Source organism: Scyliorhinus torazame, chromosome 2 (assembly GCF_047496885.1).
Source record: "Scyliorhinus torazame isolate Kashiwa2021f chromosome 2, sScyTor2.1, whole genome shotgun sequence".
Classification (NCBI taxonomy): domain Eukaryota; kingdom Metazoa; phylum Chordata; class Chondrichthyes; order Carcharhiniformes; family Scyliorhinidae; genus Scyliorhinus; species Scyliorhinus torazame.
In genome coordinates, this window is record NC_092708.1 from 162947247 (window position 1) to 162964251 (window position 17005).

General features: G+C 45.9%; 1 long non-coding RNA gene across 4 annotated transcripts in view; it reads right to left on the reverse strand.

The window, feature by feature from the left end:
- The window catches only part of LOC140393038 (uncharacterized), a 76047-nt gene that overhangs the window by 21392 nt on the left and 37650 nt on the right, over positions 1-17005 (reverse strand). The gene's annotated exons all lie outside the window — the stretch shown is intronic.

Below are 17005 nucleotides of genomic sequence, written 5' to 3' on the forward strand. Positions count from 1 at the left end.
TTGTCCGACAAGGAGGATGCAAGGGAGGGGGATGATGAGCAGGACATGGGGCCCAGGCAGGCCGGGGAGGCCGCACAACGTTATCGCCAGGGTCAGGACCAGGGCCAGCAGGGGGGAGGGGCTAGTGCCGGGGGGAGGGGCTAGTGCCGGAGGCACGGAGCGGCCAACTCACTCTGGGCACCCTGAGTTTCTTCCAGCGCTGCATACCAGTCCGAGCGACGTAGCCCATGGCGCTGACCGCCTCTGCCACCTGCGCCCAGGCACGGCGAACGGCAGTGCCTGGCGGTCTTCCTCCGAGGCCAGGATACAGGGTCAACCTTCTCTCATCCACGCCGCCCTGGATGGTTTCCAGGTCAGTGTCCCTGAACTATGGCGCTGCTCTCCTTCCAGCCATCTTGTTGACTGGGACAGCGTGTTCGGGGGATGGATCGTTTAAGTGCGGCTGCGGTGTGTGAGCCTCATGTGATCCAATCACGGACCCGGCGAATCTGGCACCGTTTTCCGTGGAATTGATTGTGTTCGATGTGGCGATGGTGCTAGACCATTTAGAGTTTTGAATCGGTGCAGTAGTTGTGTCGTTTTTGCTGTCGTAAAACACCACTGTTCCCACGCCGGTGCCAGCACTTAGTCTCAAAATCGGAGAATCCAGCCCTATGTTTTTCTGCATGTTGCTGACTCTGTCTTGTATTGTTGAGTTGTGAATGAACTAAAATATATTATGGGATAACCAATAGGATTCAGACAGGTTATAACATAGATCTGGGAGGTTGATTATAACATTTGGTCTGCTCCTATCTCCTACCTAATGGGTAAATACATCACATCTTGTCTGGTGATGCACGGTAAGTTTAGATACACTTCTGAAAAGTATACCACAACACTCCTGGCTGCTCAGCTCCTATATTTCTATCCATGCTTGTTTGGGTTTGACTAGCTGGTCATCTGCTGCCATCCCAATGGAACTGGAATTTTCTCCATACTATACTCTGTCCCAGTGAAAAAACCCTGTTTTTTAGAAGTCTTACTTTATAACAATAATCTCTGATTCCTTGTATAATTCTAGGGAACTTTAGCTGGACTCTTTATCACATTTTGGAGATTATTTATGTTCTTATGTCATGTGAGAGTGCCTTTACGAAATGGATGTCTATGCAATGTACCTTTAAGAAATGCAGTGATGTCAGAGTGTGGGTGGAGCTGGGCTTTAGATTAGCCATTTTGCAGTTTTAGTTTCAGTTTTGAGGAAAGGAGCTCGGGTGTGTCTGTGTTTGCAGTGAGCTGGATCTGCTGTGATCTCTGCCATGAAAGACTATCTCTGGATCATTTGGGTGATTTAAACTCATAATAGTAATGCCTTTAACCTGATGTGTTTCTGTTTAAAGGTGTTAAGTCTTGGATGTTGAAAGGAATAACTGAAGGATTATTTAGTGATGTATTATTTGCGGGGTTATCTTTGAAGTAAGGGGTGTTAAGTGATCCAATGTTTATTTAAAAGGTTAAGTCGAGTTCATGGAATAAACATTGTTTTGTGTTTAAAAAACCCACGTGTCCATAATTGTAATATCACACCTGGAGAACAAGCCGCGTGCTTCAAAAGCAACAACCCATGAAAGGGGGGTGTTGGTTGAACTCCATGACACATTTTGGGGTTCTGAAAACACCTCTCCCATAACACTTAGTTCATTATCACTAGCTGCTCCTGTAAACATGCTCAAACTAGAGTGATAAAACAATAGTATGGACCTGCTGTTACACAGTATACTAGTGGTAGAAACATAGAAAAATAGAAAATAGAAACAGGAGGAGGCCATTCGACCCTTCAACCTGCTTCACCATTCATTGATCAGCCAACTCAATAGCTTAATCCCACTTTCCCCCATACCCTTTGATCTCCTTCGCCCCAAGTGCTTGATCTAACTGCTTCTTGAAATCATTTGGCCTCAACTACTTCCTGTGGTAATGAATTCCATAGGGTATGCCACTCTCTGGTTGAACAAATTGCTCCTCATCTCTGTTCTAAATGGCCTACCCTGTATCCTCAGACTGTGACCCCTGGTTCTGGACACACCCACCCTGGGGAACATCCTTCCTGCATCTACTCAGTCGAGTCCTGTTAGAATTTTAAAGGTTCCTATGAGACTCCCCTCATTCTTCTGAACTCCATCAAGTACAATCCTAACCAAATTCAATCTCTCCTCATACGTCAGTCTCGCCATCCCAGGAATCAGACTGGTAAATCTTTGCGACCACGTGAATTTTCCTTTCTCTATATAAAGTCGCCATAGTCCCAGATGACCATCGGCTGCTTTCCCCTTTGAGGATCATCACACCTCAGGCAAGGGGCATGGTTGAAAAGGCAGACATTCATGAATGAACTCAGTCGGTACGGGAATTGAACCCGTGCTGTTGGCCGTACGCTGCATCACAAACTAGCCGTCCAGCCAGCTGAGCTAACCCATTTCAAAACATATTTATTGAAATTTTGCATTTTCTAAAAAATGTTTCCAATGAAGGGGCAATTTAGCGTGGTCAACCCACCTACCCTGCACATCTTTGGATTGTGGGGGTGAGACCCATGCAGGCATAGAGAGACTGTGCAAACTCCACACGGACAGAGACCCAGGGCCGGGATCGAACTCGGGTTCTCGGCGCCGTGAGGCTGCAGTGCCACCCAAAACTTTGCATTTTAAAGAATTACACAACAAAGTTACAAAATAATACAGCCACATAGGTAGGAAGAAGGAAAAAAATGGCTTAATATAAGTACAGAGTCGACGGGGAGAACGACAGCACAATCGGCTCGATACAACCATTAGGCAGGATTAGTACTCCTAAAGCCCTACCAGAGACCGAGGGATAGGCAGAATAAAGTCCGAAAAGCAGGAGAAAATGGTGCACCCCCTCCTACAGGCAAACAATCACCACAAATAATTATGGTCAGTCACCTGCTCTGCAGTCGGCTGTGCACCAACATAGAGCTCCCAATACTCCAGGAGCGCCAAAGGCACTGCCGACCTACTGTAGTCTCCACTCTTTGGATACCAGACCCATCTGAACCCATGTGGAAACTAAGAACAGACTCATCCTTACAGAAACAAAAGAAAATGCACAAACACCCCAGACCTAAGGGGAATTATGTATGTGCATATATGCCACAAGACACGACTAAACCCCAATCCAGGCCCGAGGGAGTACCAAAGTCATTCCAGATAAATGTAAAGAGAGGACTGATAGCAACACGTTCAGATTTCTATAATAATATAATAATCTTTATTGTCACAAGTAGGCTTACATTAACACTGCAATGAAGTTATTGTGAAAAGCCCCTAGTCGCCACATTCCGGCGCCTGTTCAGATACACAGAGGGAGAATTCAGAATGTCCAAATTACCTAACAGCACGTCTTTCGGGACTTGTGATTTGATTTGATTTATTATTGTCACGTGTATTAGTATACAGTGAAAAGTATTGTTTCTTGCATGCTGGACAAACAATGCATACCGTACATAGGGAAGGAAGGAGAGACTGCAGAATATAATGTTACAGTTATAGCAAGGTGTAGAGAAAAGATCAACTTAATACGAGGTAGGTCCATTCAAAAGTCTGATGGCAGTAGGGAAGAATCTGTTCTTGAGTCGCTTGGTACGTGACCTCAAACTTTGGTATCTTTTTCCTGACGGAAGAAGGTGGAAGAGAGTATCTCCGGGGTGAGTGGGGTCCGTAATAATGCTGGCTGCCTTTCTGAGGCAGCGGGAATTATAGATAGAGTCATGGATGGGAGACTGGTTTGCGTGATGGACTGGGCTACATTCACGACCTTTTGTAGTTTCCTGCGGTCTTGGGCAGAGCAGGCTCCATACCAAGCTGGGATACAACCGGAAAGAATGCTTTGTATGGTGCATCTGTAGATGTTCGTGAGGGCCGTAGCTGACATGCCAAATTTCCTCAGTCTTCTGAGAAAGTAGAGTCATTGGTGGGCTTTCTTAACGATAGTGTCGGCATGGGGGGACCAGGACAGGCTGTTGGTGATCTGTACACCTAAAATCTTGAAGCTCTTGACCCTTTCTACTTTGTTCCCATTGATGTAGACAGGGGCATATTCTCCACTACGTTTCCTAAAGTTGATGATAATCTCCTTCGTTTTTTTGACATTGAGGGAGAGATTATTGTCGTCGCACCAGTTCACCAGATTCTCTAGCTCATTCCTATACTCTGTCTCGTCATTGTTCGAAATCCCACCCACTACGGTGGTGTCATCAGCAAATTTGAAGATCGAGTTGGAGGGGAATTTGGCCACACAGTCATAGATGTACAAGTATAGTAGGGGGCTGAGGACACAGCCTTGTGGGACACTGGTGTTGAGGATGATCATGGCGGAGGTGTTGTTGCCTATCTTTACTATTTGTTGTCTGTGGGTTAGAAAGTTCAGGATCCAGTCAGAGAGGGAGGAGCCAAGGCCAAGGCCACGGAGTTCAGAGATGAATTTTGTAGGAATGATGGTGTTGAAGGCTGAGCTGTAGTCGATAAATAGGAGTCTGACATAGGAGTCTTTGTTGTCTATGTGTTCCAGGGTAGAGTGCAGGGCCATGAGATGGCGTCTGCTGTGGACCTGTTGCAGCGATAGGCAAACTGTAGTGGATCAAGGCAATCCGGGAGGCTGGAGTTGATTCGTGCCATGACTAACCTTTCGAAGCACTTAATGATGATGGATGTCAGAGCCACTGGACGATCGTCATTAAGGCATGCTGCTTGGCTTTTCTTGGTACAGGGATGACGGTCGTCTTCTTGAAGCAGATAGGGACCTCCGATTGTTGTAAAGAGAGGTTGAAGATGTGTGCGAATACCCCCGCCAGCTGATCCGCGCAAGACCTGAGTGCTCGTCCGGGTACCCCATCCGGGCCAGTGGCTTTCCGTGGGTCGACCTTCGAGAAGGCTGCTCTGACGTCTGCAGTGGTGATCTCAGATACAAGTTCATCCGCGGCTTCTGGGGTGGGAGGAAACCGTAGTACAAAGAACAAAGAAAAGTACAGCACAGGAACAGGCCCGTCAGCCCTCCAAGCCTGTTCCGACCATGCTGCCCGTCTAAACTAAAATCTTCTACACTTCTGGGGTCCGTATCCCTCTATTCCCATCCTATTCATGTATTTGTCAAGATGCCCCTTAAATGTCACTATCGGCCCTGTTTCCACCACCTCCTCCGGCAGCGAGTTCCAGGCACCCACTACCCTCTCTGTAAAAACCTTGCCTCATACATCTCCTCTAAACCTTGCCCCTCGCACCTGAAACCTATGCCCCCTAGTAATTGACCCCTCTACCCTGGGAAAAGGTCTCTGACTATCCACTCTGTCTACGCTCCTCATAATTTTGTAGACCTCTATCAGGTCGCCCCTCAACCTCCTTCGTTCCAGTGAGAACAAACCAAGTTTATTCAACCTCTCCTCATAGCTAATGACCTCCATACCAGGCAACATCCTGGTAAATCTCTTCTGCACCCTCTCCAAAGCCTCCACATCTTTCTTGTAGTGTGGCGATCAGAATTGAACACTATACTCCAAGTGTGGCCTAACTAAGGTTCTATACAGCTGCAACATGACTTGCCAATTTTTATACTCAATGCCCCGGCCAATGAAGGCAAGCATGCCGTATGCCTTCTTGACTACTTCTCCACTGTGTTGCCCCTTTCAGTGACCTGTGGACCTGTACACCAAGATCTCTCTCACTGTCAATACTCTTGAGCGTTCTACCATTCACTGTATATTCCCTACCTGTATTAGACCTTCCAAAATGCATTACATCACATTTGCCCGGATTAAACTCCATTTGCCATCTCTCCGCCCAAGTCTCTAAATGATTTAAATCCTGCTGTATCCTCTGACAGTCCTCATCGCTATCCGCAATTCCACCAACCTTTGTGTCGTCTGCAAACCTACTAATCAGACCAGTTACATTTTCCTCCAAATCATTTATATATACTACAAACAGCAAAGGTCCCAGCACTGATCCCTGTGGAACACCACTAGTCACAGCTCTCCAATCAGAAAGGCAAGTACCCGGAGGAAGCCCACGCAGACACGGGGAGAACATGCAGAACGTCCGCACAGACAGTGACCCAAGCTGGGAATCGAAACTGGGACCTTGGTGCTGTGAAGCAACAGTGCTAACCACTGTGCTTCCGTGCCTCCCCCACTATCAAACCGACAGGGTATCCCAGCCAACAAGGCAATGGGAGCCAAATGCCCTTACCGCATTCCGAACCCACACACGAAGAGAGAGAGAGACCCAAGCGGAGAAGAAGAAAGAGAAAAAAAACCTCAACCTTAAGGGGGAGTCAGAAGAAACACAGTCCTCTCCAGGTGGCACGGTGGCACAGTGGTTAGCACTGCTGCCTCACGGCACCAGGGACCCGAGTTCAATTCCGGCCTCGGGTGACTGCCTGTGTGGAGTATGTACATCCTCCCCGTGTCTGCGTGGGTTTTGTCTGAGTGCTCTGGCCTCCTCCCAGAGTCCAAAGACTATGCTCATTTGTCCCTTAATAATAGGGTGGGAGAGTGGGCCTAGGTGGTTGCGCTTTCATGGGGTTGGCGCAGACTCGATGGGCTGAATGGCCTCCTTCTGCACTGTAGGGATTCTAGCTTTCTGTGATAAAGAATCTTTCCCAGGCTGATGCAGGATAAAGATAGATTCGTAAATGCAATAACTTAAAAAGAAACAATCTAAATAATGTGAAAAGAAACCCAAAATGGATTAACTCGAACTGGGGGGCTATCCTCAATCGAAGTGAGGACTGAACTAACCTGACCAACCCAACCACCCATTCCTCTCTCCCACCCAGCCCCACTAATCCTCCCTAATAAACACAAGGAGTAAAATTATGCACAAATCACGGGCTGGATTCTCCAACCCTGACACCGAAATCGCATTCAGTGACGGGGTGGAGAATCCCCGATGATGCTGAAATCGGGGGCGGAGCACTTTGGTGATGCTCTGCCCCCTGAAATGCAGCGTACTCTAGGAGTGTGCTGTGCGCCGTGTCCACGGCTTCCGCACGGTGGCTGAGACCCGCCACGCAATGCTCCACCCCCGACCGGTCGATTTCCCGACGGCATGGGCCACGTGTGGTCTCACCCGACGGGAACTCAGCACGACGGCTGCGGACCAGCACTGCCACAGTCGGGGAGGGCCTAGCCGCGGGCAGGGGGGGCATTATTCGGGGCTGGGGGCACTGTGGCAGGGCGGTCCGGGGTGCGTGGGCCGGCCGAAGGGATGGAGTATTTTGCGGGCTGGGTCCCCGGTCTACGTTCGCCGTGAAGCACGGCAATGCAGGCAGCCGCTGTGTGTGGCCACGGACCCGGCAACGCTCCGGGCCATATCGACAGCTCGAGCTGGGAGCACTACGCTGCCTTGCTGCGAGACCCCCCCTCCCCCCGGAACAGGGAATCAGTGGCTGTTTGGCGCCGGTTTTCCTGGCGTAAACCGTCACTGTTTTCACGCCTGTGTGGGGACCTAGTCTCCAGAATGGAGAATCCAGCCCCACATTCCCCATAATTGACTCAATATGATTCTGATAGATCAGGATAATCATTGGCACAGGCCATCAAGTTCACATTTCGCACACCCCTGTAGGAAAAATGACAGCGACAAAAAATCAACAAAATGATCAACAGGGAGCAACGTCCAGGATTACAGAAGAACCACAGGGTAATCTGCAGGATAAAGTAATCTTCCATGTTAATCATTTCTATCGCAGATTGCCTGAGGTTGAGGGGAGGCTCCTAAAATTGAGGTTAAATTGGAAAATGCTGAAAGGACTCAGCAGGTCTGGCAGCATCCTTGGGGAGGAAAATAGAGTTAAACTGTTTGAGTCTGTATGACTCGCCTTCGTAGCTGTGCATCCCCATGTTAATTAGCACGTGGTTCAGGTAAAAACCCACAAGGTATTAATTATGAGGTACTGCTTTTAAATTTGAACCAAAACTCTCTCAGCAGAACATCATTCCTAATTCTACCTGTATCATTGTTTCCAACATGGGCATGACAACTGGATGGTACCCACCACCACCAGCCACTGACCACCTCTAAAGCAACTGAATCCAAAGGGTATGATTCCTCCTGAAATGTCCAAGAAACTCTCCCCCATCACTGATTTCCAATAATGTCTGTAACTGGGATTCCAGTCCGATAACTCTGAGTTGCAGCTGACATTCACCACGGACACAGTTTTCTAAGATCACATCGCTTTCCAGAAACTCCTGCACATTGCAGCTACAGCACCTCCCATGTTTGTCTAACGTTATCTATTTATTTATTTGAATAGTTAATTAACTTTTTAAAAATTAAATCAATTATTTTTGTTTCATAGATTTGTGAAGTGCGGTGTAACTTTGTTTCATTACTAGAGGACTGAGCCTCACCTCCATGAACATCCGTTTTCTGTGGTGGGCTATGTGAATCGGTCCATCAAGTTAGATTTGTTTTATGGTGTACTTTCACAGACTTCATTTGTGAATACAAAAAGGATTTATTAATAAGAAAACATCAGCCTCTCAGCTGCACCTAGCTCCCTACATGTCTCCTGCCTAAGAGGAGACTTCATCCCCTGGGGTGATTACCCACTCTCCGTCCCAATTGGTCTCCAAGCCAGGTGACCCTTACTCTGCTGTGTTGCCCTTAAAAGAACAACCACCACAAATCACCAGAGTATGGTTTGGTTTGATTTATTATTTCTCTGAGTTGTGTATTGTAAAACCTCATGAAGTTGCGCAGAACGCTTTGCTTTGAAGTTACTTCTGTAGATCATGTTCCTGTCGAGTCATTGCTTTCGATAGGCCAGAAAGGTCACAAGAGTGGATTTGATTTCAGCATTACTTACCCTTAAATCTTTCTATTACTTTGCATTCTTGCTTTGATTTGGAAATTATGTTGCAATTCAACACACTGAAATTTTTGATTACTACCAAAAAGAATCAAGTATTTAATTTGGCTTTTGATGATGCTGAGGCACTGAATTAAGATAAATGCAATAATATAGGCAAACTTTGCACAAAATGTGAAGTGATCAAACATGACATGATGAACATGATGGCATTTCCTAGTGGCCTCCTGCAGTCCCATTCAGTCCCATTGACTACGAGATGGAGCCTGTGAAGCAGAAGCTCTGGTCGTTGGTAACCAGATCTTGCATTTGGCAGGAAGAAGCCTTCTTCAGAGTGGTACCCTGGATGCCTAAAAATCACCTGAACCAATAAGGCACTTCATGGATTACTGACTCGCATTTTACAGGCGGTCATAAGTTGAATTTTCCTCCCATAATTTCAACTCCCGTCACTTGCACCACAGACCAGACTCCACACAGCAGCTATGACATGTGTGTCAGTTGGTTGTTTGGCAGTAGCTGTGTGCGTTGTGGTTTGTTTTTCTCTGGATTGTATCATAAGGGAAAAAGAGGTACTTATTGATGCTTCTTAATATTTTTTTATGGGGTGGCGGATAAGCAGACAACTCAGTGATTATGCATGTTGGTAATTGTAAAGAAACAGACAGAAAATTTCCCATATTCCGCCATGCAATGGTTTATATTCTGAGACTTTGTTGTTGTGTGTTAACCTAAATTGCAGCATATGATGAGACGCAAACATATGCTATTAACTACAAACCCCACTTTCACTGCTCAGAAGTCAATGGGTAGAGTCAATGTGAATCATTCATTCCTTCCTAAAAAATGTAATTTAGATGATTTATGGATGATTTCTTTGATGATTTGTTACATGTGTGCTGAACAGCTTGGCATCAGCTATTCAGAATATGGTTAAAGGAGAATCATATTGTTGTCAACTAAAACTCAGCGAAACCTGTGCAAAACTAAACTTAAGATGTTGCTGTCTTTTCACTCTGCAGTGTAGTGCAGAGCTTTGCACCCAGCTAAGTCCTACGTTACTACACTGGGTAGAGTTGTAACTTGGCAAAATGCTGTGAGAATGGGAATTCTCTTCAGTCTTTCAGTAGAAAGGCAAATAGTTATCTGTGCTATTGCTGCAATATAATGCAATGCCATTACCATCACTGACTTTCCCACCTGGAGGTTAACATTGACAGGAAACTGAATTGGACTAGGCATATAAATACTGTGGCTACAAGAGCAGGTCAGAGGCTGGAAATCCTAGTGAGGAATTCACCTTCTGACTCTCCAAAGCATGTCCACCATCTACAAGGCACAAGTCAGGAGTGTGATGGAATACTCTACACTTGCCTGGATGAGTGTAGCTCCAACAACACTCAAGAAGCTTGACACCATCCAGGACAAAGGAGCTTGCTTGATTGGCACACCTTCTCCAAACATTCACCCCCTCCACCACCAACGCACAATAACAGCCGTATGTACCATCTACAAGATGCACCGCAAGAACTCACGAAAGCTTCTGCGGCAGCACTTTCCAAACCCATGACTCCTACCATCTGGGGGTGGCACAGTGGCTCAGTGGTTAACAGTGCCAGGGGCCTGGTTCAATTCTGACATTGGATGTTTGTCTGTGTGGAGTTTACACGTTCTCCACGTGTCTAGGCAGGTATCCTCCAGGTGCTCGGATTTCGTCCCATAGACCAAATATGTGCAGGTTAGGTGGATTGGGCATGTTAAAATTGCCCCTTAATGTCTCAAGGTTAAGTGAGGTTACCGGGTTACAGGGGAGTGGGCCTAGATCGGGAGCTCTTTCAGAGCATTGGTGCAAACTCAATGGGCCAAATGGCCTCCTTCTGCACTGTAGGAATTCTATGATTCTATGATGATTCTAGAAAGACATAGGCAGCAGATACATGAGAATACCACCATCAGGAAGTTCCCCTCCAAGTATCACACCATCCTACCTTGGAAGTATATTGCTGATCCTTCATTGTCGCTTGGTCAAAATCATGGAACTCCCTCCCTAACAGCACTGTGGGTGTACCTACACCACAGGGACTGCAGCGGTTCACCACCATCTTCTCAAGGAAAATTAGGGATGGGCAACAAATGCTGGCCTAGTCAGTGAAGCCCACATCCTGTAAAAATGAATTCTAAAAAAACATAAGGCTAGTAAAGACAGTAAAGGTCAACCCTAGCCTGAATATTGGCAATATTGACTCCAATTCCTTTCCATACTGCTGCGTTACTGACCAATGGGGTTGATGGCCTTGAGTGATGTACAGAACAACCTCTTCACACCCACTAAACTTCAGCAGCTATCAAGGAGAGGACTGGGTGCTAGGATTCTTTTCACTTGTTTGCAGTCTTACCCTTATGCCTTGGATTTCCTTTCTCTTCTATTTTCCCTCTCACTAAGCCATTTGTCATAGAGTCATTCAGAATCACAGAAGGAAGCATTTTGGCCCATTGAGTCCATGCTCTGTAGAATAATCCAGTTGGTCCTAATCTCCTATTCTATCCCCATAAATAGATTTCCCTCAAGTGTCTGTCGTACTTCCTTTTAAAATCACTGATTATCCACCACCCTCATAGGTAGCAGGTTCTAGGTCATTACTATTCACTGCATTTGGGGAAGAGGTGGTGTAGTGGCATTGTCACCGGACTCATAAAGCAGAAACCCAGAGTAATGTTCTGGGGACACAGGTTCAAATCCTGCTACTGCAGATGGTGAAATTTGAATTAAATAAAAATATGGAATTAAAAGACTAATGATGACAGTGAAACCATTGTCGATTGTCGTAAACACCCATCTGGTTCACTAATGTCCTTTAGGGAAGGAAATCTGCCATCCTTACCTGGTCTGGCCTACATGTGACTCCAGATTCACAGCAAGTGGTTAACTCTTTACTGCCCCCTCAAGGGCAATTAGGGATGGGAAATAAATGTTGGCACAGCCTGCGTGCCACGTCCCATGAGCAAATATAAAAAAAATTAAAAAGCTTTTCCTTGCATCCTCCCTGCATCTCTTGACCAAAACTTTAAATCTGTGTCCACTAGATCTTATACCAATGGCTAATGGGAACAGCTTTCCCTTGTCAACCTTGCCTAAACCTATCAGAATCTTTTACAATCTCCCCTCAAACTCCTTTCCCCAAGAAGAACAATGGCAACTTTGTCAACCTAGTCTTGCAGTTAAATCCCTCATCTGTGTAATCATTCTGAGAGGCAGCCAAACGTTCATTCGCACTCGGCAGTGAGGCCAGAAAGTCTCGGCTTTGGTCTCTGCCTATCCCTTCTGCCAAAATGCATCACTGCACAATTCTCTGTATTAAATTCCAGCTGACATTTGTCTGCCAATGCTACCAGCCGCTCTATCTGGTATTAGATTGGCATCATTGTCGCCGTTTGTCACACCTCCAACGATCAATACATTTTGAAATTTTGCTCCGCAGTCCAACATTAAAGTCATGTATATATTGTTAGGATACCGGATCAAACCCTAGCTTTTGTTAGGATACTGCACGAGAATCCCAAACAATTTTTCAGGAGTGATGACTCTGACCAACAGTTATATTTTATGTTAAAACAAATTTTTATGTAAACACAGAATTAAGCACATTAACACCAAAGAAACAACTTTACAGTTAACAGTTAAACAATTCTTAAATAAAATGAGAAACTTGAACTTACTATCTACACCTGCCACTATTTCCAATTAAGCAACCCAGTACAGTTCAAATGTCACTTATAAATAATGTTAACACAACAGGGTTTACTTGCTGTCTTCTGTGCAGATATTTCTGGGGAGAGATCCTTTCAAGAGCAGATCCAGTACACTTCTATCTTGTCAGTCACATCTGCTCAAACTAACAGCATTTGGCAAACTGCTGTTCAACTTAAAATCGTATAACAGACTGCAAAACTACAGATAGACTTGGCTCCCTCCATTAATGATATCATCTGTATCCCACTAAGTTCCATGACCTGCTTAGCTAGAACTAAACACAACTCTCTCATAAATTATCTACACTCCAGAGAATCTCCAGCAATCTAAACATGAATCCATTAGCTCTTTATCTGTAACCAAGTAAATGGTTGGAATCAATCATTATCTCACCTTTTATGACTTTTTAATTACAGCTTTAGGAGACATACTGCCTATTCATTTTAAATCAGGGTTTTTAATAAGATTACTGCCACAGAATATAAAATATAAAATAGAGCCTTTTCTACATTCATCATAATATAACAAGAAAACAGTAGTCTTAGCATTGACTGTTGGGGAACACCTCCGACTACCATCCTCAGTCTAAAAAGCAATAATTTGCCATGATCTGCTGTTTCCTGCCCTTTAGCCAATTTTGTGTCTGTTCTGACACCAGCTCTCCTATTCAGGCATCAATTTTGTTAAACTTTTTATGTGATGCCTAGTCAAACACATTACCACTGGGCAGCGACTGCGGAGGGAATAAAAGGGAAAATAAAGGAGCCAGAAGCCGAGTGGGTGCTTATGGAGGAGGACTCCTCCAGGGGGATCTCCCACCGGGCCCTAGCCACTGCGGCATTCCCAGCCCCACCTAATAAATATTCAATGAGCCCAGTGGTGGCAGCAACACTCTGGTCGTGGAACCAATTGTGACAGCATTTCTGGCTAACCAAAATGTCTGACAAAGCCTCCATCTTCAATAACCATAGGTTCACACCGGCAATTATGGATGCCACCTTTAAAAGGTGGAGACAGGATGGGGGAACGCTGATAGTTAGGGACTTTTACATCAACAACAGGCTAACAACACTCGAAGAGCTAACAGAAAGATTCCAGCTGATGGGGGACAATGAACTTAGGTACCTACTAATCAAATTTTTCCGACAAAGGGAAACAAGGACGTACCTGTGACAACCATGACAATCACTGTGAGAGGACCTGCTGGACCAGGGAAACATGAACACAACCAAGCCCAACAAGAGAAACATGGGACACGGGAGGGGGGGGGCAGGGGCAACAACCTGAGTCAAAGGGGAAAGAAAAAAACAGTGGGAACCGAAACGCAGGGGGACCACAATTACCGCTGCAAATACTGTAGGGGGGAAAAGGAAAGGAAACTGTGGTGTATGTAAGTAAATAGTTGAAGCCAATCTATATATAAATAATTCCAATTTTACTTTTTATTCTTTACCTTTGTTCTCTCTTTCTTTTTTGTTTTGTTTTTCATCTCCTATTGTTTGTACATATTTATATTTGTTTTGTATATCAAAAACTCAATGAAAACATTTTTTTAAAAAGTTCAACAAGAACGCCGATGCCTAAGATGCCTACTAAACTTTCCAAGGACCTTCATACATTTGGTCCCTTAATTTGATAATGCTGATGGGATAACATCAGCAAATTTAAGTATATAACCTGCCTCTGGCCATTTGAGTCTGTCATAACCCCTACAAGGGCCACGGGGATCCATCGTTGAAATCCCCATGGGACTTGTGAAGCACGAGCTTCCCGGATATGGGCAGAGCTGCTTAAAGACCTGCACATAAAAGCCGGCCCAAGCAGGGAACGGAGTTGGTTGTCCCAGCAAGGACTGGATTGGGAGAGAGTTACTGCCACGGGTACAGCATTGTATACAGTTCAATAAATCCTTGTTCCACTACTGCTGGCTTCTTCGAGTTACTAAACTGGTGATGAGAAAAAAAGGAGATGGCGGACTGGTTTGTGGAATTGCTTAGCCCCGGGTGATTACTATCCTGGAACACGTGGACATATAGGTTCAAGATGCCACTGTTTGATACGTTGGAAGCCTTTAATGCAGGCCTGGAAGACTGCAGCTAGTATGCTGAACTCATGAGGTACTTCTTCCAGGCTAACGGTATTTTAGGGGTAAGACCATCAGAAAGTCATCCTCCTGACCGCACGCTGGGCCCCAGCTTTTCAAATTATAAAAAGTCTCATTTACCCAGCCGCACCAGACTCCAAACTGTTTGCTGAGCTGGTGGCATTGGTAGTTGAACATCATGACCCTAAACCTTTGGCTATCATACACCAGTACAGGTTTAATGTGGTGATGCGGTCTCCAGGTGAATTAGTCACTGATTTCTTGAGCCGCCTTAGGCAACTGGCAGAGAGCATTGTGAGTTTGGGCCGTCCCTCTCCGAAATGTTGAGGAATACGCTGGTTTGTGGGATAAACAACATGACCATTTGGGAGAAGCTGTTGGCGGAGCCTACCTTAGATTTAAAATGGGCCATTGAGCTATCACTGCCCTCTGAGCATGCAGAGAAAGGAATGCAGGGGCTTATGGACAATGGCATCCATAGTTTGGTCTGCCCTTTGTTTCGAACTCCCACTGTGTCACGGGGCAATGTAGGTCGCACCAGATCACCTCCCAGAGGACAACATCTAAAGCAGTTCCGCAGCTGGGCCAAGAACTTGGGAGCAACCACTGCCCTGTGGGATATCTCTCCTGATGATGATGAGGAGAGACAGACACATTGCCAAATGTGTGGTCAAAAGACACCTGATGGTCAGATCCCCTGAATTCAGTGCAGAGAATTCCATCCAACGCAGCCGCTGAGATCACCCCGAGCCAGGGCCTTGCTCGTGGGCCCACCAAATGATGAGGACAGTTTGATGCAGCTGAGCTGTGTCATGGCCCCGAAGGTAGCACCAATCTGGGTCATGGTACAAGTAAATGATCATCCTGTAGTGGTGGAAATGGACACTGGATCTGCTTTCTCCATCATGGCCCATGAGGCATTTTGATGAGCTCGTGCAGGGATCATGTGGCTGATGTTGCGAGACAACAAGGTGAGGTTAGCAACATATACTGGTGAGCCATTGGGCATCGTTGGGACCACCTTAACTCCGGTAACACACGGGCAACAGTCGGTCTGTCTTCTCTTGGTTGTGGTTGATTGTCGATCTCCCCGTGGGACACATGAAGTACGAGCTTCCCAGGTAGGGGGTGAAGGCTACCCAGCTGGTGCTCATTAAAGCCGGCCCAAGCAGGGCCCGGAGTTGATGGTTGTCCCAACAAGGGCTGGATTGGGAGAGAGTTACTGCCGTGGGCAGAGCATTCTACATTGTTCAATAAATCCTTGTTCGACTCCCACTGGCTTCCTCAAGTTACTAAAGGGTCTAAACTACATCAACCCAAGCAATAGCTTTGACATTGTGGTTTCATGGAGATAGAAATGTTTATCTGGAATGTAGTTTCAGATAAGGGGTTACAGCTGGAGCTGCTAAGTTGTTTCCTATGGCATTCCTCTTTTCCAATTATCTTGTATTGTGATATTCTGATTTCTAAAATTGTAGCAGCGTTCCTTCTCAAGATATCAGCATTTCATGCAAGAACACTGCCAATTTCTCCATATACAAACCTCTATTATTCAACAATCTAATGCAATACAACAGTGAAAATACTGTGGGATACTCATACCTATCACACAAAAGGAGTTTGGTAGCCCAGAGGCCTGTTTTGGGTTGCAAAATAACTCTGAGTTTGTCGGTCTGTTCAACCGTTCGCTGGTGCCGGGGGCCACTGAGGATGTGACGGGCCTAATCATGCCTTTGGTACCCAAACATATCTATTCTTGACTGACTACTGGAAGGGCAAAGAACTCGTACCACCCACAGCTAACACGATCTTGCTTCAGACAAGATGTTGCACGTCCCTGGCGTGATACCATTCATATTTCCCACAACATACACGGGATCTAATTACATGTGGGGTATTCGCCAGGAAAGTGAGCGATATCTGGGGCTGTGCGAGGAGCTGGGTAAACATCAGAAGATTTGTGGTGGTTTCCTGTGGGCTAGCGTCCGACCTACCCCAGGCCCCACCGTCACATCCAGTTGCTAAGTAAGCACTGTCGAGCACAGGGCTAACAATGGCCAATTGCTTCTTAATTGTTGGCAGTGTCTCATTGTCTCCATTGGCCCTGACCGAACCAGTACCGCAACACTCACTGACCATTTCACTAAGCTCCTCTCATGCTTATCTACTGAACCTTATAACTGGATGAACGTCACACCCTTTGTCTGCAAGCATTGCCATCTGTGCACAATAACAAGCGCTCTGAATCAAATCATGTTCCTAGAGCCTGTGTAAAGCTC